The 22,790-nt window shown below is 44.0% G+C and overlaps 1 long non-coding RNA gene across 3 annotated transcripts in view; it reads left to right on the top strand.

The window, feature by feature from the left end:
• The first annotated feature begins 9,901 nt into the window (after window positions 1-9,901).
• Window positions 9,902-22,790, top strand: part of LOC121490063 — a 132,131-nt gene continuing 119,242 nt past the window's right edge. For all 3 annotated transcript variants that reach the window (XR_005987492.1, XR_005987494.1, XR_005987493.1), the window contains exon 1: window positions 9,902-10,016. This is a non-coding gene — a long non-coding RNA (uncharacterized LOC121490063). The remainder of the gene's footprint in view (window positions 10,017-22,790) is intronic.

Below are 22,790 nucleotides of genomic sequence, written 5' to 3' on the forward strand. Positions count from 1 at the left end.
CGCGCCCCTGCCCCCGCCCCCGCCCCGCGCGGCAGGGGCGGGGGGCGGGGGGCGGCGGGGGACCCCGGGGCCGAGTCCTGGCCGGGCTGGCCCTGCGGCCCGCGCCCCGCCGCCCACCTGCGGGCGCCGCGTGGAACGGGATCCCCTAGCGTAACGCGAGCGATGGCTGCCCCTGTGATGCGGGCGACAGTGCCGGCGCACTCCAGGGGGACCCCGAGCCGCTCCCCCCGGCGGAGCACCCGCGGCGCCCCGCCGCCCAGCCCGGCTCCCCGCGCCGCCGCGCAGCGCGGGGGCGGGGAGGGGTCAGCCCCCGGGGTGGGGACCGAGGGGTGTGCGGGGAACCGAGAGCCTCGATTGGAACCGACGCGAGCGCTCTCCCGGCGCTGGGCAGGGGCGCGCGTTTGCGTCAGAGGGCGCGCAGGGCTGGCGCAGGGGGCGGGGGAGCCGACGCCGGGGCCGCGCCCTGGGGCTGCGGGGGCTGCGCGGGGAGCCGACGCCGGGGGCCGCGCCCTGGGGCTGCGGGGGCTGCGGGGGCTGCGGGGGCTGCGGGGGCTGCGGGGGCTGGAGACCCGGCCCACCCCGCCCCGCCCTGCCCCGCCCCGCCCCGCCCCGCGGGGTCGCCCTGGGTCGGGCCGAGACTCCCCGGGAGCGGCGGACCCTATTCTCCCCCACTGTGGGCTCCGTGTGCCGGCCCCCGCCCCGAGCTTCCAAATTTGAAAGAGGCCCCGGCGGATGGGGACGACTGGGGGCCCTGAGGCTTCGGGCGAGGCCACCCGCTCCTCCGTAGGAGGGGAAGGAGGGGCGCAGTGCCCGGCCCTGGCCCCGGAGGTGGGGGCTCTTGGTGGTGGTGGTGCCCAGTGGCTGGCGCAACTCTCTGCTTTTGGGGAGCGGGGGACAGATCGCCCTCCTGCCGGCTCTGCCTGCTACATCTCTGTCTCAAGAGGGGGCAGGCAGGAAGAAACCCAGGTGTTCCGTTCGAGGAAAGGTGCTGGCCCCCTCTGGGACTCGTCCAGCCCCAGCGGACCTCGGGGCTGTCTTCTCAGGGCCCTTGTGTTCCCCACCGCGCGGGCGCTCTCGGGCGTGCCTCCACTGGTGCTCCCAGCCTCAGTCCTAGCAGAATGGCCTCCACCGAGCCCCTGGGGGTCAGCTCAGGTCCTGGGCCGCTCTGCTTTCTCCCTTTGAGGCTGTCCTTTGTTACCGGTTCAACCTGGCACACTGGTCCTGGGGCCTTAGGCACCCCACGCTCAACCAGGACATAAGTTATCTGTTGTTGTTGGGTAGAACAGAAAAATGATCAGATTTTCTGGGAGCATATAGGTCCCCAAACTGAAACCCCACCCAAGAGTCCAGGCACACGCAGCTGCAGGGAAGGCAAACACAGTCGCAATATCCACCCTTCTTTCACTCCCCTTCTTCAGCGCTCTTTCCCTCCTTTCTCACTCATGCCCTTCATGTCCATTGCCTTTAAGTGTACGCTCTCGTGGATGTGGCTCTTGGACCTAGACCCGCTCTGGCGCTTGCCTCAGTACCCTTCTTGAGGCTGCCAGGTCACTAGTGGCTTATATACTGGGTCCTCTCCACGGTGCCTCTCTACTGGTGAGGCCCATCCAGGGATGGGAAAAGGCTCACCAGGGTCTGGACTCCCCAGCTTCCTTTCTGAAGGCTTCCTCTGTCTAGTCTCCATAGGCCCATTCAGGGCACACAGTCTCCAGTGTGGTTCCCCTAAGAGATGGTGAGAAGTTACCCCTCTGCTTGGGAAAGAGGAATCAGGCTGTAAAGCTTAAAACTTCCCTTGTGGTTTGCTGGCATCATGGCTCAGCCTTCATCACTTTTTAAAAAGATCTTCCACACAACACTTGATCTCTCCTAGCTGGATAGCCGGCAAACACTTAGGACCTGCTGGGAGAAGGAGAGAAGCAAAGATTGGTGGCTGCATGTACTGCACTGACTTGCATTCTTGGAGCCAGAGTCCGGATCCAAGCAGACTTTCTGGTGGATCAACACCCCCCTACCCCAAATCTTTCTTTCCAGGAAGGCCCAAAGCATTCTTCATTAATCCTGACCTTTTTGATATTGGTATTTTGCTCTTCCAAAACTCACCAGATCATTTCTCTTGGCTTTTTGGTAAATCACAGTAAACAAAGGTGGTGGCCTTGAGAAAATATTTTCTACATCTAGTTCAAGGGTGATGAGATGCTACAAATGACCAGGTATGTGTAGACAGTCATCTCCTGTACCTCTTCCCTACCCCTAAATTGTTAAAAGTGGTGTTTTTCTGTTTAGAGAGACCAGAAAGCAGAAATAACCGTGTGTTATCACGCTCATCTGGAGAAATGAACATGCCTGCAATCATTGGGAGAAAGGTCAGTTCTTCTGCTCTTACTGCAGACCTTTCCCAAAGATCTTGTTTTAAAGGTGCTGAATCAATTAGTCTCCCTTGGCATGAGATTAAGGCCGGGCAGAAAACAGTTAAAGAAGATATGTTTAAAATGGTCTTCAAAATGATACTTTGAAGAAAAGGGTGGAGAGAGGCACAGTAATGCCTGCCCAGTGTTTCGTGATTATTAATAAATCAAAATGCAAACCCAAAACACGCCCCTGCCTATATCAAAAATTCGCCCCCCTGCCCCAAGACTGAACTCAGTATATATTGTGGCTGCCCAGCCGTAGAAAGTTCTGCCTTTGTTGAAGTGAAAACAAGGATGGAAAGGCCAAAGTGGGAGCTGGGCTTCTGCTGGACCGCCTGCTCTGAGCCTGCCCAGGTTGAACCACAGATCAGTAGGCTTGCATATTCACCATCACTCTGGTAGCCTGGGCAGTTTTTCTTTGTCACCAAAGGTGACAAAGAAAAAAAAAAAACCCGTTTTACCTTATAAAATGGTTTACATTTCTATCACAAGCCAGCCAGTTAAAGCACGTGTTTTGGAAAGAGAGATAAGGGAAGCAGTTCCCCTTTCTGCTTGGACCTCCAGTTAAGAGGGCCAGGAGTAGCCACGGGAGGATGGCAGGAGAGCTAGTGCTGACCTTTGGATGCAAATCAAGCCTTTTATCGGAGGAAAAGTGACAATCATTCCTAGCACACTAGAGAAGCCAAGGCCAAATATTTACTTTTTGTAAAAATCAAGCCTTCGCTATCTAAATGCATTTATGCAAAAGAAGGAAAGAACTGGAGACTTTTATGCTACAGAGTGTATTTCCTTATTTTAAATGCTGGACTAGAGTGAAGAATAAGTGCATGGTTCTTTTTCCTGGGGGAAATGGGCCGGATTTGGATGAAGAGTTGGAATTTTGAAATGATTTTGAAGCTTGTTAAAGTTCCCTGACAATACAATCCACCACACCATATAATAATTTCTCTTAATAGTTACCTGTTAGAGCACCTATTTCTTTTACTTCAGGATTAGCCCATGAGAGTAGATCTGAGTTGGACATTTACGGATTAAAGATTGCTCAAATATGTTTAATTCTTTAATGTCACTTTTAAAACTATCTATAAGATAAACTGGTGAAAAAGTATTGACTTACAAAGCCACCAGATCTGTTGGTAACCGTGGTCATTTTACAATAGTAGTATTTACCTATCGGAAAGTTGATCTAAATAATAAAGCTAACATTTCCTTCTAAACTGTCAGTGGAAAGATATGTTTATTACAGTGTCCTCCATCGGCGGTGAGAAGGGGGTTAGGTAAAGTTTAAATGAAAAAGAATGAGCACAGTACACCACTGATATAAACCACATGGAGCAGTAAATAATTATGCCCTCTCTTATGCTATGTCTATTTTATTTACCTGTTTTGGAGGCGAATAATAAACCTAGCCTAACTATGGGAGGAGTTAATAAAGTATTCGAAAGGCATGATCTAACAAAACTTGAGAATAGTTCTGTTTTATTGTTAACCCTTTGCAGGAAATCTTCTGAAGCTGAAAAGAAAAAGGAAAGGGCTTTTGTGTTAGTTGATCCTTGGCTATTCTAGGGCTCAGGTTGGTGTGAAAGGGATGAGGAGGTCACTTGAAATCTCCTTTTATCTACTCTTATTTTCTCTCTGGATCAGCAACTTTGAATAGACATCATCTAATCGCTCTTAATGGAAAGAAACTATGGGAGCAATGAAATGCCTTTACTCCAGAAGTGAATACATGTGTGTGGATAGCTAGCTGAGCTTGCGTAGGGCTATGTTTCTGCACACATGTGCTTAGAGATTTTTCGGAGTGCATAGATATATATATATAAAAGTTTCTGGGGGCAGGGTTTGATTGGGTGGGTTATTTTGCCTTTACACACACCCCCACACAAAGATTCTCTACCAATCCTGGTGATACTGTCAGCTGACTCTTCCTTCAGCTTTTTCTTGCTCTGGGTCTCTGAGATGTCATATTTAAGTCCCCCCAAAGAAAGCAAATAACTGAGAGCACGATGGACAGTCTTTTAGTGAAAACATTTTATTTTCTTTGTTTTCAACTGGAAGTTACACTAACCGGGGGATTTCTTTTCAGAGGGTAGAGATTGTGTGACAGGTGAGAGTGATGGGTTAAGGCGAGACCATTACTTTCAATAGCTCCCCAGCATTTTTTTCTTTTCGGCCTTTCTTGGGATTAAGTTGGTTAAAACACAATAAATAAATGGAAAACAAGAGTCCGCCATTAGGCAGTTTAAAAGTTGTTCTTGCTATGGATACATATCTTTAAATCTTTGAAACTGAGAAACTGATTACAATTTGTTTTGAAATTAGAATTCCTCTTGTAAGTCTCATACGCTAACTAAAATGCCACCTAAGTTGTCTTCCATAAGTATTACATTGACTTTAAAAAAGAGGAACAGCCCACAGCTGAAGTATAAATGACTATCCAGAAAAGGACATTTGATTTCTAGGACTGAAAGCACTGGGCTTTACCTCCTAAGAAGCTCTCCGCTCTCTCTACCAACCGCCCTCCCTCCCCCAAGTTCTTTTAAGTAAGATTCACATTGCTCCTAGAGCCTGGGTCACTTTGCTGTAAATTCCTTTAGAGGAATACATGGTTACCGAGGCTACAGGTTCCCATCTCAACATGCCAGCCTCCCTGCCCCCTGCTCCAGATTGCAGAGACCCTTGGCTGTCAGGGCTGGGACCTTGAACCCCTCCCATCTACCCCAGCCTACAGGAGATCGAAGTTCCAAAGTTTGAGGTTGGGAGGGAGAGGATTAATCCCTCTTTAACTCCTCTCCTTACCGTCCTCAATTCTGAACCCCAACAGATCCGTTTCCTGGTGTTTCCTGGTGAATAAGAGGGTAGGAGCCGCCCTGTCTAATAAAGATTAAATTAAGTAGAAGAATCCCAGCCGTTGGATATTTGGAAGCTCCGGTGGGGCGTCAAACCGACGTTTAACACATTTTTTCCACTCACTGTGCACAAGTATTGTATTCATTGGGCTTAGCTTTAAAAAGGAAAGAAGAAAAAAGATAAGGAAAGAAAAGAGAAAAGAAAAAGAAAGAAAAAAAAAAGTCCAGAAGAAACCCCAATATCAAGGGTGAAGTGACTTTATGTTCAGAGATGCTGCAGGCAGGAGCAGGGCTTCTTGACTTTTCTGGTCTTTTATTTCCTCGAACTACTCCAAGAATTGGAGCCTCCCTCTGCCCAATGAGGGCTCAGAATTTTGCTGTTTTGGTGGGACACCAAAACACCCTTATCCTTTAGGGACAGTCTGGTGGCTCAGGATCAGGACTGGGTGTGTGAGAGGAAAGGTGAGCTCAGAACTTAGTCACTTTCTCTGTGCTTACTTTTAACCAAGGTTTTGGTAGCATGCACTGAGCAGTCTCCTTCAGTTACTGCCCAGTAGGAGAGACAATGGCTTTTTCTGTCCGCCGTGTTGAGCGAGCTGGACACTGACCTTGAAGCTGGGGCGGCCAGGCACTCCCTCCCCTGGGAATCCTACCGGCCCCCAAATACTGGCCTCTCACTCCCACCTGCTTCTTTAGTTCCAGGGCACAGTCTGGAGGGGCAAAAGGCAAGTCCCTTCGTGCCAATGCCTCGTTCCTGCAAATACAACACTGAATAAATTAACCTCAAACCAGCTAGTTGGGGTGTAGTAGTTTAGCAGGACTAATTGCAGACAATGGAGCTGAAATGACTTTTCCAATTAGCTGCTGGTTGGAGTTTAGTTGGAGGAACTGTCAGCTCCAACGATGGGTAATTGCTTTATTGCTCACAAAACTATCATCTATTTAGAACATATGTGCTAATTACTCTGGATGGGCGTCGAAAAAGAGACCATAAATCTAATAGCACTTAAAAAAGTCTATGGTGCTCGTAAGCAACCCCAGCCCAGGTTGGCGTGATGGATGGCTGTCTTTCAGGAAGGCGAGGGTTTGGACTAGAGGCACCGACGGGATGCTTTGGTCACATCGCGTGCATGAGAGCGAGGGACCAGCGCAGCTGCGCCGAGGTTATAAATCACTGTCATCAAAACCAGTCCCCTCTTTCGCGGCGCACTTTTTTTTTTCATCTTCGCAAAAGATTACTTTAGAAATCTTTTAATTGGATTACGCTGGGAAATTAATCTCCTTTAGCCTTGGCTAAATTTATTGTGGTCAGTGTCGGGAGGAAAGCCCTGTAACTGCAGTGAGGGCCACGTCCCCTATTCCCCCTTCCCTTAGCTCTCGGGGCCTCCCAGCTGCAGACGACAGCCTTGCCCCAAGTCCTAGGGAGTGATGGGGTGAGAAAGAGCGGAGAGACATGTCTGTGCAGAGGTCCGCGGCGGTCCCTGGTGAACCCTTTTGTCCTAAACGCGACGTTTCTGTCCCGGATTCCCTAGCTCCATATCCAGCATCCCTATACAACCCTGCGCCTTCCTCCACAAGGGGGTCTGGGATTCTGGGGGGAGGAAGAAGGCTGAAGTGGCGGGAAGAGGAGGTGAGGTTTGCCGGAGGAGGGCTGCCGGCAAAACTCATTACTTTGTCCTCTTGTCATCCACGCCCCTCTTCTGGCGGGGAGCTGCGGGTTTGCGAACATTCTCCAGTCCTCTGCGCAAAAACGCATGGCTGTTTTTTTTTTTTTTCCTTTATCTGGCCTTTTCCCTGGCACAACTCTGGAGACACCTGCCCCGGACCTGCACAACGCTTGGCGTCCGAGAGCTCGGGCCCTCCCGCTTCTCCCAGGCTCCAGGCGCAACGTAGGGTGGGGACCTCCCCCCGGTCCCGCAGCTGCGAGTCCTGAACCTGGTCCGTCGCCGCTCGGGCAGCTGCTGAAGCTGCGGGTCTGGCCCCGCCGGCCGTTTATCTCTGCGGGAGGTGACAACATCTGCCTGAAACGGGATACCTACTTTTGCAGCTCAATTTAGTTCCTAATAGCAGCCCTTGGAGGTGTGGTTAATTGATGGGGATAAAGGCGTAATGACTTGACGGGGAGACGCCAATGATCCCTTAATATACTTTTAAAAGAACCCCCCACCACCCCAACCGTCGGCGAGTCGTTGCTAGGTGCGAGTCTGAGACGCGGATACGCAGGCGGCGAGCGCGGCGCTAGTGCCTTCCTATTTAGAGGCTTCCGTAAGGGGGGAGCCCTGGCTCCCAGGGCTGGGGCACCTGCGAGCCACCAGGGCGCGCAGCGCGGGCTGTCAAGGGGTGGTCGCGTGGCCGCGGAGAGCGGAGCGTGACGAGGACCCGGGAGAGCGCGGGATGACAGGTGACCGGACCGGAGGGCGGGGAGGAGCCCCGGCCGCTCCTCCCCGGGCCTGTCACTCCAGCGGCCCTTCCCGGGCGCCGGGCTGGGTCCCCAAACGCCCAGCAGTTTGTTCCGCCCTCCCTAGGGCTGCCCCTCATCCCGCCTGAGCGAAGTGATCCAGTGGCTCGGCGGGAACCCGCGGGGTTCCGCTGTCTGAACAACCTTAGACGGACCCGAGGACCCAGAGAGACACACGTGCCGCTGTGTGTGTGTGTGTGTGTGTGTGTGTGTGTGTGTGTGACGCCCGAAAACGCAGAGCCTAAGCACGTGGCCAAATTGCTGCCGGGTTTGCGGAGGGCCGCGGGGCCGGGCGCCCTGGGTGCCCTCGCGGGTCGGAGCAGCCCGCGCGCACCACCTGCCCAGACGTCGGCTCGCCACTCTCCTCTGCACCCCCTCCTTCTCCCGCCTGATGTCTCTTTGCTCGGTTGCAGTTTGGTCTCCAGAGGGTCGAAAGATTGTATTACACCGAACAAACCCTCAATTTAGGGTTCCCTCAGGCACTGAGATGAAAAAAAAAAAAAAAAAAAGCAAAAATCCAGATCGCCTTTTTCCGTCGGCGAGCGCGCGGGCGCGGGGGAGGCCCCTCGGGTGCGGGCGGCTGGGGCCCTAGCCGCTTTTGGGATGCGCCGTTCCAGTCTCCGGGAGAAGGATGACCTTGACGCTGCAGGTGTGAGCTCCCTCTGGAATCGGAAGGAGAGACGACTCCAATCATTGTCCCGATTTCATGCTAGTGAGAGATCGCAGGTGTGGCGGCGGCGGCGGCGGCGGCTATTGTCTGCCTTCCTCCCTGAGCCCACGTGCCGGGCATCAAAGAGTCCCAGGGAAAGGTTCGTTTCCCCAAACTCTCTTGCGGGCGAGGCCCTGGGGGTCAGACATTTGAAGGCACGTAATTGCGAGCCTCAACTGCAGAGTGGGCCTGTCTCGGCATGGCCCTGCCCTTCCACCGTGACTGTCTAACCTCATCTACCCCATCTGCTGTGGGTCCGCCCTCCGGGAGGTCGAGGAAATCGAGGAAATGCGACCTCACTGTCGCCCCGCCCCCCTCGCCCGTCCCGCGTCCCCGGCAGGCGGACGCCCCCAAGGCTGTGGTCCCCAAGACGCTCAGGCGGCCCGGAGTCCGGGACAAGGCCGCAGGTGCTGCCCCAGGTGCGGTGCACGGCCTGGTCAGCCGCCCTGGCTCAGGACCCCCCCGCCCGCCATGAAGCCTGCGGCCCCCGGACCGACCGCCAGGGCCCGATCTGTCGGTGGCGCCCTCGGAGCAGAGCGGCGGGAGGCCGTGGGCCCTGGCTCCCGGTGGGGAGGGGGCTCCCCTGCGAACCGGTGCTGCCCTCCGCCAGCCGGGCTCCCCCGTGGGCCCCGGGGCCGCTCCGTCCGCTTCCCCTCTGCTCCCCCCGACGCGGGGGTCCCCTCCGGCAGCACAGCCGCCCGGGCCAGCGGCTCCCGGAAGCGAGGCCCACATCCGGGCGCGAAGCCTGGCTCGCCGCGCTGGCTTCCGGGCGCTCGACGCAAGCGTGTGGCTGCGCGCGGGGGCCGTGGGGGCCGTGGGGGCCGTGGGGTCCGCGCGCCGGGCCCCGCCCGAGGTCAGGGGTCGCGCTGCCGTCGGTGCCGCAGGTGGGCTGTGCGGGATGCGGAGACCCAGGCCCAGCCAGGCTCCCTCAGGAGCGGGGGCTGCAAACTTCCCTGCAAGGGGGGGGGGGCGAGGAAGTGCGGGCGGCTTCTGGCCAACTTTGTGAAGTTCGGAGACTCCCCGTCGTCGTCGTCGTCGTCGTCGTCGTGGAAGGAGGCCGCCTCAGCAGGTGGGCGCGGCGCGGGTTCGCGCCCCCGGGGCTCCAGCGCTCTGCGCCTGCGCGGGGCGGCCGTGCTCCCAGGCCGTCTAGGGGCTCGCGGGGCCCTGGGCGCCCAGACCACCTGGGGCGGGGGGGGGCAGAGCTCTAAGGAGCAAGGCTTGCGGCGCGGCCCCAAAGTTTCCTAGTTTCAGGAGGAACTCGGTCTTAAGAAGGCTTACAAGTCCGTGGGAGAGAACTTTGTGGCCTTTGGTGTTTTCGGAAAACCTCTCTCCACGGGGCGGGAACTGCCCGGGGGGTGGGGGGGAACCTGCTGTGTAGTTCATGCCAACTGTTTTGGAGGACCCCGTATTTATCATCTCGCAAACGAGACGCGTGGGTATGTATCTCGCCATCAGTACACTGAATAGTATGTTCCTTCAGACAGGGATGGAGAAACGGAAATACCACCAGCCTCCAGCCAAACCTGGGAGGACTGATTGCAGGGGAGCTGGTGCTCCAGATGTTGCACTAGAGGCGCTGCGAGTGTGAGCAGGTAATGCGGGCAAGAGTGACATTGTTAACAGAAAGCATCTAATTAACAGTGACTTCATTTGATTGGAAGGATGAAAAAGCCTTTTTAAATCAATCCAGATTCACTGGCCTAAGCTCAGCCAATTTATGAATATGGAGCCTGACTGGGCTCTGCTTTCTTTCAAAGATGTCATCTTAGGGGTAATAGCATAGGTGAAGTCATTTGGTTACACTGTGGAAACTTTTATAGTGCCTTCCTTGGGAATTTAATTCAGTGCTTCTTCATTTTATTAGGAACAGACTGACTCCATCAACTCTGCTCTCCATGTTTAGAGGCAGGACTGCTTGAAGCAATTAGGTTCACCAATTAGCATAGTTTTACTGACCCCAGCAGCAGCACCACTCCTTAGATTATCCATTTCTTCAAAGTCAGGGGGGAAAGCTGGAGTACAACATGCTTCCCAGGTGTCTACGTTGGGAAAATAAGCCCACAAGCAGGGTAGCACAGCAGTGCAAAAAGCTTTCCGATAGTCCCCAAGTGCTTCAGCAACTTTGGTGGATTTTTCTCCCCTTTTCTGATTCTGGATCCCGTACCACCTCCTTACTTTCACATAGCTTTTTTCTCTTTTTAATTTAAAAATTTTTAAAAAAGATTTTATTTGTTCATGAGACAGAGAAAGAGAAAGAGAGGCAGAGAGAGAAGCAGGCTCCATGCAGGGAGCCCGATCCCAGGACTCCAGGATCATGCTCTGGGCCAAAGGCAGTGCTAAACCACTGAGCCACCCAGGGATCCCCTCACATAGCTTTTAAAGCCCGTCTCCTTTGGTTGTATTTTGGCAGAGTTGGTTTTGAGAAAGTGAGCTTCCCCCCTTCTTTGATGTACACCTGCATGCTAACAAAGCATACACAATGTTAGGGTCTAGAGAGAGAAATCCCAGAAGGCTCCTTTAAACATCTGTTAGGTGACAAGATAAGGGCTCAGGTCTTTGGGTGTGTGTATGTGCATGTGTATGTTCCCACGTGTGTACATGCTGCAGAACCTATGAGGAGAGGTCACAGGTGGAAACTGGGAGATAAATCCTTGCTTTCCCTAGTTCTGAAGGTGTACCTGTGAGGCTCTGCTCCAGTCCCCTCACTGTAACCTCAATCAGTTGGTGCCCAACATCTTTAGTAAGAGCAAATGTCTGGAGCTCAACACAGTCTAGGAAAGAAGGGGCTTTGCTCTTGCCACTGTCGTATGTAGTGAAGGGATTACATTTACATAGCTGTTGTTTCTCGCTCCCCTAAAATATATTTTTCTCTGTAAGATTTTACTAGATTGAATTGCTGACAGTTCATCAGTAGCAGCAACAATGTAATACCCTAACCTTATTAAATCAATAAATACTAGATCCAATATTGAATTAAAAATGTATCAGCATGGCCAGGAATTGCAGTCATATGGCCATGCACTGCAGAATCGAAGATGCCACTCAAAAATTGACGAGGTAGCATTTATTTAACCTTTTTTTTTTTTTTTTCTATTTTTCATCTGTGATTAGATATTCTGGGTTTTAACATTTCAGGGACCATTGTGATAGGTTTTTTGTTTTGTTTTGTTTATTTCTTGGAAGTCCTTTTCTCTCATGTCTCACATTTAACCACAAAAGTGATGCATGTATTTAACAATAGTAATTTACTGTGACTTTCTCGTTCTTGTTCTGAGTTTCCATCTAGGAAGTATAATTCCACTCAGAATACATTACTCCAGTAAGACATACTCAGGTGCAGGAGTTTCTACACAGGCATGAATAAATTTAGGTGTTCTTTTGTATGTATAAATAAATATACTCAGTGTGAATGTATTGCTGTACGTTGATATGTTTATTTTTTAAAAAAGAAACCACTTTTAATTTCATCTTTCAGCATTGTTGATGACATTAAAAGCTAAAGAACTGCTTATTATTTCAAAGCAATTTTTTTTTCTTTTTAAAGATTTTATTTATTTATTCATGAGAGAGACAGAGAGAAAGAGAGGCAGAGACACAGGCAGAGGGAGAAGCAGGCTCCATGCAGGGAGTCCGATGTGGGACTTCGTCTTGGGACTCCAGGATAACGTCCCAGGCTGAAGGCAGGCGCTAAACCGCTGAGCCACCCAGAGATCCACAAAGCAAGTTTTTTTATAATTTGACTTGCTGTTGGAACTTTTATGGCTAGAGGTGAAATTAAAATGTTCAAGTCTTTAAACTTAACAGAGTACTTAGAAAGTTACACATATTGTGAATGGTTATATTTTATATATGAAAAAGATACTTCATATGCGGTTTACCAGGAATTGGTCAATTAAGTTGTAGATTAGTGGCTGCATATAGAGTTAATCCCTGCTGAAAACAAGGAATGTGCTTAACACCTGGAATTTTAATGGAAAAAGTAATATTACTCTAGCTAGATATTTGTTTATACTGATTAATGATGCTAATTATTTAAAAACATTCATCCCCTATTGATGTCAGCTAGGATATTTGGTACTGAATTCTGAAGATAAAGTCATTGGGCCTTGGATTCACTACACTGTGAAAGAAAAAATCTTTATTTGACGAAATAGGCAATCAACTGAAATCTATCCTCTTTAAATAAACTGATTCCTCAGTATTTTCCCAGTGTTGGTGTAAGTTGTTGTCTGTGATGTCCCCCAGGGCTCTTTCCTCTGCTCTCTGATTTGCTATATAAAAGCAGCTCTGAATGATGGATTACTGTGTCATTGCAGCCTGCGAAGGATTAATTTGTTTCATTGATTTCTCTTTAGGCAGATTGCCAGAATTTGCTGCTTCCCACCTTTCCTCAAGACTTCTAGAAGTAATAGACAGTAATAGCCTAAGACAAATCAGCTCCTTTCTGTAAAAATAGAATCACGAAACCAGGAATCCTAATAAGAGCCATGGCAAACTTTTTATTGGCCTGTTGGGGAGAGCAATTAATAGGCTACTCTATCTGGTTCAGAGATAGTTTTAATTGAAACATTTCTTTGACTTGGTGACTTAAAAATCATCATGTTAATAGTTCTTATGTAACCATTTATAATATTTGTCTCATAAAAATTATCTCTAATTTCTAAGTATCTTATTTGACAAAGGAAAAGTGTTGTCTGTGTGATTGACACACACTTTTTTTGTATGCCAGATTTTAGGATCAAGTAATATAGCAACATAACTTTAAGTTAATTTATTTATAAATACTTATAGGATTATTTGATGCAAAGAAGTTTTAGAAACTTTGAACAAGGACATAGAATATTAGAACATAGAAATAGAATTGTTTAATTGTTTACAGAAAATATAACTTTGTGATTAAAAAGCTGGTATTTGCTTATAATAATTTGCAAAAGTTAGAAATGACACTTGGTGTATTTTCTCTAAGCCTTTTTCCTCCTAGCATATACATGTTTTATTTATACATATGTAGATAGATATACCACTTTGTCTCCTGCTTTTTTCGGTTGGCATCATACAGTGAAAAATTTGCTGTATAATTAAAATTATTAAAGTCATTATTTATTGACTTTAATGTTTTAACATGTATGATTTAATTAGTCATTGTTCTACTATTGTAGAGTTAGATTTCTAATTTTCCATTATTGTAAATAAAATGATGATGAATGACATTTTAAATAAATCTTATTCATCCTTCTGGTTATTTCCTTACAATGTATTATTACAAAAGAATTTGCTTAGGTGATGGTACAGACTGTTTTTTAAGGTTCTTGATATCGATTCCCAGATTGTTTTTCCAGAAAGGTTCTTCTGGTTTATACTGATACGGTTTAAAAAATTTCTCTGTAGAGGCAGCATTCTAATTTATATTACATGAGCAAAGAAAACAGAACAACACTCTTTCCTTGTCTTCTGAAAGCAGTGGCAGCATTTTGCATATACTTAGTCTCTCAGAAGTATTTTCTCAACTGCAGATGTGAAATAGGCTGGTTATACAAATCTATTTGTTTCCCTTCTGTAGTGCTGAAAATTATATTGATTTAATGATCTCAAGTTATACTTTTTATGCAATTAGTTGTGTGGTAAAAACTAATATTGTCATGTGCTAATGTCTTTTTTCCTCTATTGTGCTATGATAGTAGTCCATGCAATATCAGCAAGTTTATGCTTTTCCTGTGCTTTGCTGAAAGGAAAAAGGAACATCTGTTTCCATTATATATCTGCATCATAATGATAACAATTAAATAGCTTTTATGGTAGTATACAGTAAATATATTTTGCTGAATGACCTATACTTTCTTGTTGGAAAATTTCAGAGATTTCAGAGGGACTTAGTTTTTACAGGTAGGTTCCATGTAAAGGTTTAGAAAGGCCTCTGGTTACTTTAGGTAAATCACTGTAGTCTCAGTAAAAACAAACAAAGAACCCTGAAGATTAAACACTAAGCTATCAGATGTGACTCCTGAAAGTATTTTTTTAGGCAGATGTTTAGAGTACAAATTATTAGGTACCTCAGTATTCTTAAGTCGCTTAATCATGCTACTAATAATAGAGTTCATTTTGTGTTTTGTGCTGTTTGTGTACTTTTAATATTTTACTAGGCTGGAAAGTGGAAATAATTTTATATAGATACATGTGTTCTTTTGTGTGTGTGGGTGCATATACAAATATATAAATATATTTACAGCCAAGCACTTTTTTTTCCATATATTAGGGGGTCATACTGATATTTACCTTTTAAGCTCAACAGGAGAATGTTTGATGCCCATGTACTATTTCCATTGACCTTTAATATTCCAGAGAAATGTTTTCATTTATTTCATTCAGCTTTTGGTTAATGATGTTTGGTGGTCAATTAAAAAATGATTAGAAAGTATTTCAGACAATATGTGATATATAGAGAAAAGTAAACAGCCCTGTACTGCAGACTTCGTTTGAGAAATAAAATATTACCAGTACAATCGAAGGTCTTCCCGATGGTATTCCCTTAAGGCTTCTTGAAGAGATAATCATCATTCCAAATTTGATGATTATCTTTTTGCCTTTTACGCATTTTCTTTAACATGTCAAAAAACTTGACGTAACGATTTGTCCTTTTAAATAAATTTTAAAATGTTGGACCTCTGAAGACTGTTGGAACGTTTATAGTCTAATCACCTGTGAGTGGTCATGTTTCTCTGCTTTCTGTCCTCTTCTGTGAATTTGCAGATGGATCTACATGTTCTTTGGTGTCCTTCTAGCCATAATTAAAGTTTTTTTGATTACCTCTTATTTTGCGTATGAAATAAAATAAAACAAATAAAAGGCAAAGGCCCAGAGAAGTTTAAGTAACTTATCCAAGACCATATAGTAAATCCAGAGCCATGAATAAAACTCAGTTCTCCTGACTTCCATTCAAAACACTCTTTTCTTCAGTCCACATTGTCATCTTTGGGTACTGGCTGACTGACCACTGTGGTAGCCTGTGATTAAAGACCATCTACAGGCTTATATAACTTGGTGACCGTGAATGCAGGAGAGGGTTCTCTCTTAGACAAATTTTTCTGTGGGGAAAAACACTGAAGCCTTATCAGCCTGAAAGCTACTTATAGAATGAGAAGACTGTATGTGTCCTACAGAGCCTGTGATTTTCTTCTTTATTTTCTGGACTTCCCTGGAAAAAATGGTAGTTTGGGTACAATAAAACTGTCTATAGGTTTCTTACCCTGGAGTCAGTTTTCTGATCTCTTCATGGCATCTGGACTGGGAAAATAGGAATGGACACAAATATAAGTGTCTCTTTACATATACATGTATCTATTTTTCGGTATATTTTGACAGTTAAGACTGACAAATCGCTTTTTTTTTGTAGATTATGCGATGGTCAGATCACAAACGACTTTCTATTTGAAAGTGAGTTTGTTTCTTGTTTCTATTTAGCAACCAACTTACCAGAGCACTAAAGTGAGAATAGCACAAATAGAATAACGTGGAAACACGTTTTTAAAATCTCTGGAGAAAAACCCTTTTCTAAAAATGGCAGCCTAGAATTACATGCATGTACATTCTCTTTCAGGTTTTTACTCTAACAAATTTAATTCATTCTTCGTTGAGATGAGTAAGCTTGAGTCATAATATTCACACAGTGCCATGTCTCGCCTATGAAAAAATATCAATATAACTAGAGATGGAGTTAATGTATCCTATTGTAAAACTATCTTCTTCCAAATCTCTTGCCTCAAGACCAGAAACTTGGCTTAACAAATATTTGCTTCCTTCTATAAATATGTACTAGGAAACTTGCGATAGTAGTAATCATTCTTTTAAGGGAAGGTGAAGCTACTAATAGTAGCTTTGTCAGTGCTATAAACATTCTCAGGGTAGTTGTGTTTTAACTAGCAAACCAGGTAACATATTTTTCTCTATTTTAGGTCAATTATCTTATGTATTCAGCAGCTTCTAGTAGGAAATTTTCCCTAGCATGTTAGTTTGGGGAGGAGAGAACCAATGTAATCAGATATCAACATTCAGTACACTTTTTATTTAGCATTGCTTTATTTGCTCACACTCACTAAATATGATTTCTTTCATTTCTGTACCTTTTCTGTCTGGAGAGAAAGCTCTGTGTATATATATATGTGTGTGTGTGCGCGCGTGCGTGCGTTTGTCTGCCTGCCTGCCTGCCTATAAATATTTCAAAGGCATTTCTTGTCTAGTTGAAAGTTCTGGTGAACATCTGTAATGTGTAATATAAGGAATTTTCTACACTGGTTAGATAGCCCTTATTGCTCTAGCAGGTTGGTGAAACTCAACAGAAAAGGTGTAGGTAGAGGAAATTAGCCCCTGACTAACTTATTTTCTTTGTGACTATAATAGGAATCTGGGCAGTAGTGGTGAGAATATAGATTAAACACCAAACCAGCAATGCTAAAACCAGAGATGCCAGTGAGACACAACAGTCTATAGTCCATATATAACATTTTATTTTCTTAGTTCTGTATCTCCTTGAAGAAAGGTGATAGGCTATTTACAGAAACATCCAAATATGGAAAAAACGGTATAGATGTATGTATTTATAAAACATATATATACTACCAGGATTCAAGATTATAGTTACTTAAATATCTACACTGTTTCTTCTCAGTCCTAATGACTTCACTTTAGACTGAGTTGAGATTATTTCAAAACTATCATTGGCTGTGTATTTTCTATTGACATAACCAATACACAATTTCCTGATGTGGTCTCAGAATTTTTCTGTGGGCAAAACGGTGATTTTTCTTTTAATGTTAGATATGCATGTTGTAAAATTTTGTTCATGGCGTGTTTTGACATCCCAGCCATTTAGGATTTTGCCATTATTTGATTCTTATGAGAATTTTGTTATGCTTATTGTTCTTGAGGTATGGATAGTTAACACCTATTTATTAAGTTCGTGCCACGCTTACTGCATATGAGGTAGATAAAAGCATAGTCATTGCCCTTTAGGGGATAATTATTGATACGGTCTTTTGCCAATAATTAACAGATTATATTCTCTTAATATATTTGTGATTTTTAAAAATATTTCTACATGAAGACTTTAAGAGAAAAAGAAAGTATATTTAATTTTCTTTTTTTTTTAAGATTTTATTTATTTATTCATGAGAGAGAGACAGAGAGAGAGAGAGAGAGGCAGAGACACAGGCAGAGGGAGAAGCAGGCTCCACGCAAGAAGCCCGATGCAGGACTTGATCCCGGGACCCCGGGGTCACGACCCGGGCCGAAGGCAGGCGCTAAACTGCTGAGCCACCCGGGCTGCCCTATATTTAATTTTCTATTGCTGTTATTTACCTTTTGAAAAAATTCTTAGAATTATAATTTAGAATTGGGGCACCTGCATGGCCCAGTAGGTTAAACATCTGCCACCAGCTGGGGTTATGATCCTAGGGTCCTGGGATTAAGCCCCACAATGGCCTCCCTGCTCAGCAGGAAGCCTGCTTCTCCCTCTCCTGCTGCTCCCCCTGCTTGTACTCTCTAACTCTTGTTCTCTCTCAAATAAATAAATAAAATCTTTTAAAAAATTATAATTTGGGATCACCTAAAATGATATTACTGTGGTATCATGAATAAATTGGGATGTGGCATTTGCTAACTTTAAATCATTTAAAAAATGTTTTATTTATTTGAGAGAAAGAGCATGAGCTGGGGGAGGAGCAGGTTTTTTAAAATAGTTTTTTTTTAAAAGAATATAAGATCTAAGAATTTTTCTTAGTACTCTATTTTGCTTAAGTATGCCAATCTAATTATCTCTCTGTAAATAAAAACTAATTGTGGGTACCTGGGTAGCTCAGTCTGTTGTCATCTTCTTTCCATGTGGTCATGATCCCGGAGCCCTGGGATTGAGCTCCATATCGGGCTCTCTGCTGAGAAGGGCGTCTGCTTCTCCCTCTGCCCGTCACCCTGCTCATGATCTCTCTCTCTCTTAAATAAATAAACATAATCTTTAAAAAAATGTTTAAAAAAGAATCGCATAACTGTTTCTGAAAAGCAGCCTTTGTGCTATTTTTTAGCAAGAAGCAGGTTCATTTTTAAAAAATTAAACTACAAAGTATATTTAAGTTAAAGTTAGGAACTACACTAAGTATGAAGGCAAAACATTTTTCATAAATATTTAGAAAAATGCTTTTTTGGTCTTCACATTAGCTTTGTTGGTAATATCATGGAATTTTAGCTTTGGACATGTTTTTGTAGCATTACACATGAACATGTTTTTATAGCTCACCAAAGTTTATTAAAAGATGCTAAGAATAATTACCATTTGCCTGTCTCACAAGAAGTGGATTGTTGATATATTTGCCAACAAATTTGGCCAATGTAGATAGCTGTTTTTGATAAATGGATTAACGAAAATACCCTTATCCTCTGTATAATAATTACAGTCTTTTTGGACTTAATTATGTAGTTTCTTCTCTCTCTTTATATGTCAATGTAGGTATAAATTTCAGTTTATAAGTATTGCAATAAACAGTTGAAGTATAATTTGTATGTTGTGTAGAGTTTGCCTGAGATAAAGTCCTTTTGAATTTTGGGGATTGATTGGGTTTTGCATTGTTTATATATATATTTCTCAAAACAAATATACAAATTTTAAAATAAGTCCCCTTTATTTGAGTTACACTTTTTTTTTTATATAGATTTTATTTGTTTTATTCATGAGAGAGAGAGAGAGAGAGAGAGAGAGAGGCAGAGACACAGGTAGAGGGAGAAGCAGGCTCCATGCAGGGAGCCCGACGTGGGACTCAATCCAGGGTCTCCAGGATCAGGCTCTGGGCTGAAGGCGGCGCTAAACTGCTGAGCCACCTGGAATGCCCGTAAGTTACACTTTGGAGATGTGTATTTTATAAGACTCATATTTTAAAAAAAGACAAAAAACACATCAGTAATATCTGGTAGAGGATTACAGTGGATTGTGCTATACTATTAAAGTCAGTCTCATGTTAGTCTAAGTTGTAAAGGTAGTTGTCTTAGACTGGCTAGAACTTAGTGACCTGAAAGAATAAGAGAGTGGTGTTACAGAGCTTTGAAAGCAACGTACGGACTGATCTGTGACAGAGCCAAAAGTCACCAAGATCCTATTTATATTTCAGTTTTGACAGATAGTTTTAAAATTCTGAAAGTCCTGCATCATATAGTAAGGAACTAGCCAAGGCTGTATTTTTATATATGTAGTGTGTATGATGGAGAGCTTTGTTCTTACATCAACTTACCTAATAGTTGTCCTCCCCAAGAGAAGTGTATAATATTCTTAATTTATGAATTTTACTTTTTATATAAATAATAAAATACTCTTACTATATGCTAAGCATATTTCATATATTATTTAATCCATTTATGTAAAATGTAAAATTCTCATTTTGCTCGTGAAGAATTTGAGGCTCAAATGTGGTTAAGTAATTTGCTCAGTCAAGTCACATAGAAGATGAGTAACACAGCAAGGATTTGAAGTAAAGTGTGTGTCATTCCAGAGCCCATTCCTGATCTATGCTGATTTCACTTTTTCATATCAAGCAACTGATTATATTACCTTTTGATTATAGGTCAAATTGTATTCTCACAGGCACATAAAAAAGCATAGAGCAACTCTTTTGCAAGACAAAGGAAATCTATATAATTTCATGTTTTTTTTTCATGTCCTGGTAGCTATAGGATAATATTCTGTTTGATTATGTGCTGTTGTATGTATAAATGGTACTATCCAAATGAAACTCTGTCCTTAAAATTTTTTGGCACTAGGTTGACTTAGCTATTGAATAGCAAGAAAATTTATTATTTCTGACTTGCAGTCTTTCTTCAGAATGTTTTTGTCTTTAGTGACTTCTAAGGGAAAAAAAAGTCCTGGTTTCCCTTAGTAGATGTATTATTTTGCTAGGGCTGCTGTAGCAAAATGCCATGAACAGGGTAGTTTAAGTACCAGTAGTTTAAGACAACTATCGTTGTCTAGTTCTGGAGGCTGGAATTCCAAGATTAAGGTGTCATCAGGGTTAATCCCGTTCATGGCTATGAGGAAGATAATCTATTACAGGCTTGTCTCTGAGCTTGTGGTGGTTTGTTGGTAATCTTTGGTATATCTTATAGATGCATCGTCCTGCCCTACCTTCATCTTCATGTGGTGATCTGTGTGTGTGTGTTTCTGTCTTTGTGTCCAAATTTTCCTTTATAAAAACACCAGTCATATTGGATTAGAATCTACCCTAATGACCTCATCTAAAGTTGATCATCTGTAAAGACCATCTTTCTAAATAAGGTCAGATTCACAGGTACTTAGAGTTAGGATTTTGGTATATTTTGAGGGGACACAATTCAACTCATAACAATAAGCAATTTTTTCTGAGATGATAGATTTTAAAACTCTTTAGTATTTTTTTTAAAGATTTTATTTATTTGAGAGAGAAAGCAAGAGACAGAGCATGAACAGAAGGGAGGGGCAGAGAGAGAAGCAGGCTGCCCACTGAGCAGGGAGCCCCTGATGTGGGGCTCGATCCCAGGACCCTGAGATCACAACCCAAGCCAAAGGCAGACCCTCAACTGATTGAGCCACCCAGGTGCTCCTTCAGTAGTGGTTATATACATAAATTTGTAGTTGATCAATATATTGGTGTAATTATATGAATGGATACCCATAAATGAGTCATGTCTGAATATTTGTGTTGGAATAGGACTGATTTTGCTCTAATATCCTTGTAAAAAGCTGTAGAAAGAACAGATTGGAGACCCATTTAGGAAGGCTTTCAATAAATAATATGATCAGTTATCACAATGTATAGCACAGACAATGAGCTTTTGATGTTTCATATACAAAATCAGCCTAGCTGGTGGTATGAAGTTGGGATTTAGATATTCAGAACAAGAAGATGCTACAGAAACAGAGAGGACATGGGTTTAGGTTCTGATGTAGGAATGAGTATTTTATGTATAGTGGGCCATGGTGGTGAAGGAGAGGCTTTGGGTCAATTATGTTGTAAAGGAATCTCTGGCCATTTTGGGTGAATGCCAGTTTTAAGTTTCAAGGAATTGCTGTAGGATTTATTTTTAATTTTACCTTGTAGAGAATGTGAAATATTAACAAGAAGAAAAACATGACCTGTATCCCCACTACCCAGAGCTAGTTGTTATTCATATTTTGACATCTTGATATAATTCTTATGAAATTCCTGCCATGCTTTTTGATTGAGATTATACCATATAAACAGTTTTCTAAAATAAATCAGCACCTACAGTCTCTAAATATCTATCTGAATTTGAGACCCATTGGGTAATAGACCTAATGATCATTGATGATGAATGGGGTCATCATAATTCCATAAACTATTAGGTCAAGACAGTTTTGTCTCATGTGATTTAGTCCTTTGCCTTCAGTCTTGTCCTTCACACTACTGCCAGGATCTTTTTAATGATGACATCACTCTCCTGGCTTACCTCCTTCAGTCAGACAAAGGTCCAGCTTTTTAGCATAATAGGCATCTTTGTGAACTTTCTCAGACCTCTTTCTTCTCATTTGCTACTCTCCAAAAAACTTCCTGAAGTTTTCAGAATATTGTGTACCCTTTTGAACCTCTATAATTGTTCACCTTTCCCCTCCATTGACTCAGCACTTGTGATAAGTGCTGAGTGCAACAGGTTAAGTGACGAATCACTAAATTCTACTCCTGAAACTAGTATCACACTATATGTTAACCAACCAGAATTTAAACAAAAATTTGACACTAAAAAAAAAAATGTGGAATATATATGTGTGTGTGTATATATTTATATATATAATGGAATATTAGTCATTCATAAAAAAAGAATGAAAAGTGAAGGAGAAAAAAAGAGGAACAAACCAAGAAACAGACTCTTTAACTACAAAGAACAAACTGATGGTTATGGGGGGGGGGTAAGTTAGTGGGAGGACTTAAATAGGTGATGGAAATTAAGACTGTCCATTTTCTTTTTGTCCTCCTGTCCAGCAGCTGCTGATTTTTTAATATTTCACATGACATTTCCTCTCTAAAGGCTTTATTCTAAGCCAATTTTCCCTTTCTTTTAGTTTCTGTAGTACTTTCTAGAAAACTTGCTATAAATTGATTACAGGATATCTTGTGACTATTTTCCATCTTTATCTTTCTTGTTTTTTTCTTTTTTTTTTTTTTACAAAGTTTTTACTTAAAACTATTAAATATTAGTAATATTAGTTTCAGGTATACAGTAGAATGATCCAAAACTTCCATATAACACCTGGTGCTCATCACATTAAGTGCATTCCTTAATTTCCATCACCTATTTAAGTCCTCCCACTAACTTACCCCCCCCCCCCATAACCATCAGTT

This window comes from Vulpes lagopus, chromosome 4 (assembly GCF_018345385.1).
Source record: "Vulpes lagopus strain Blue_001 chromosome 4, ASM1834538v1, whole genome shotgun sequence".
Classification (NCBI taxonomy): Eukaryota; Metazoa; Chordata; class Mammalia; order Carnivora; family Canidae; genus Vulpes; species Vulpes lagopus.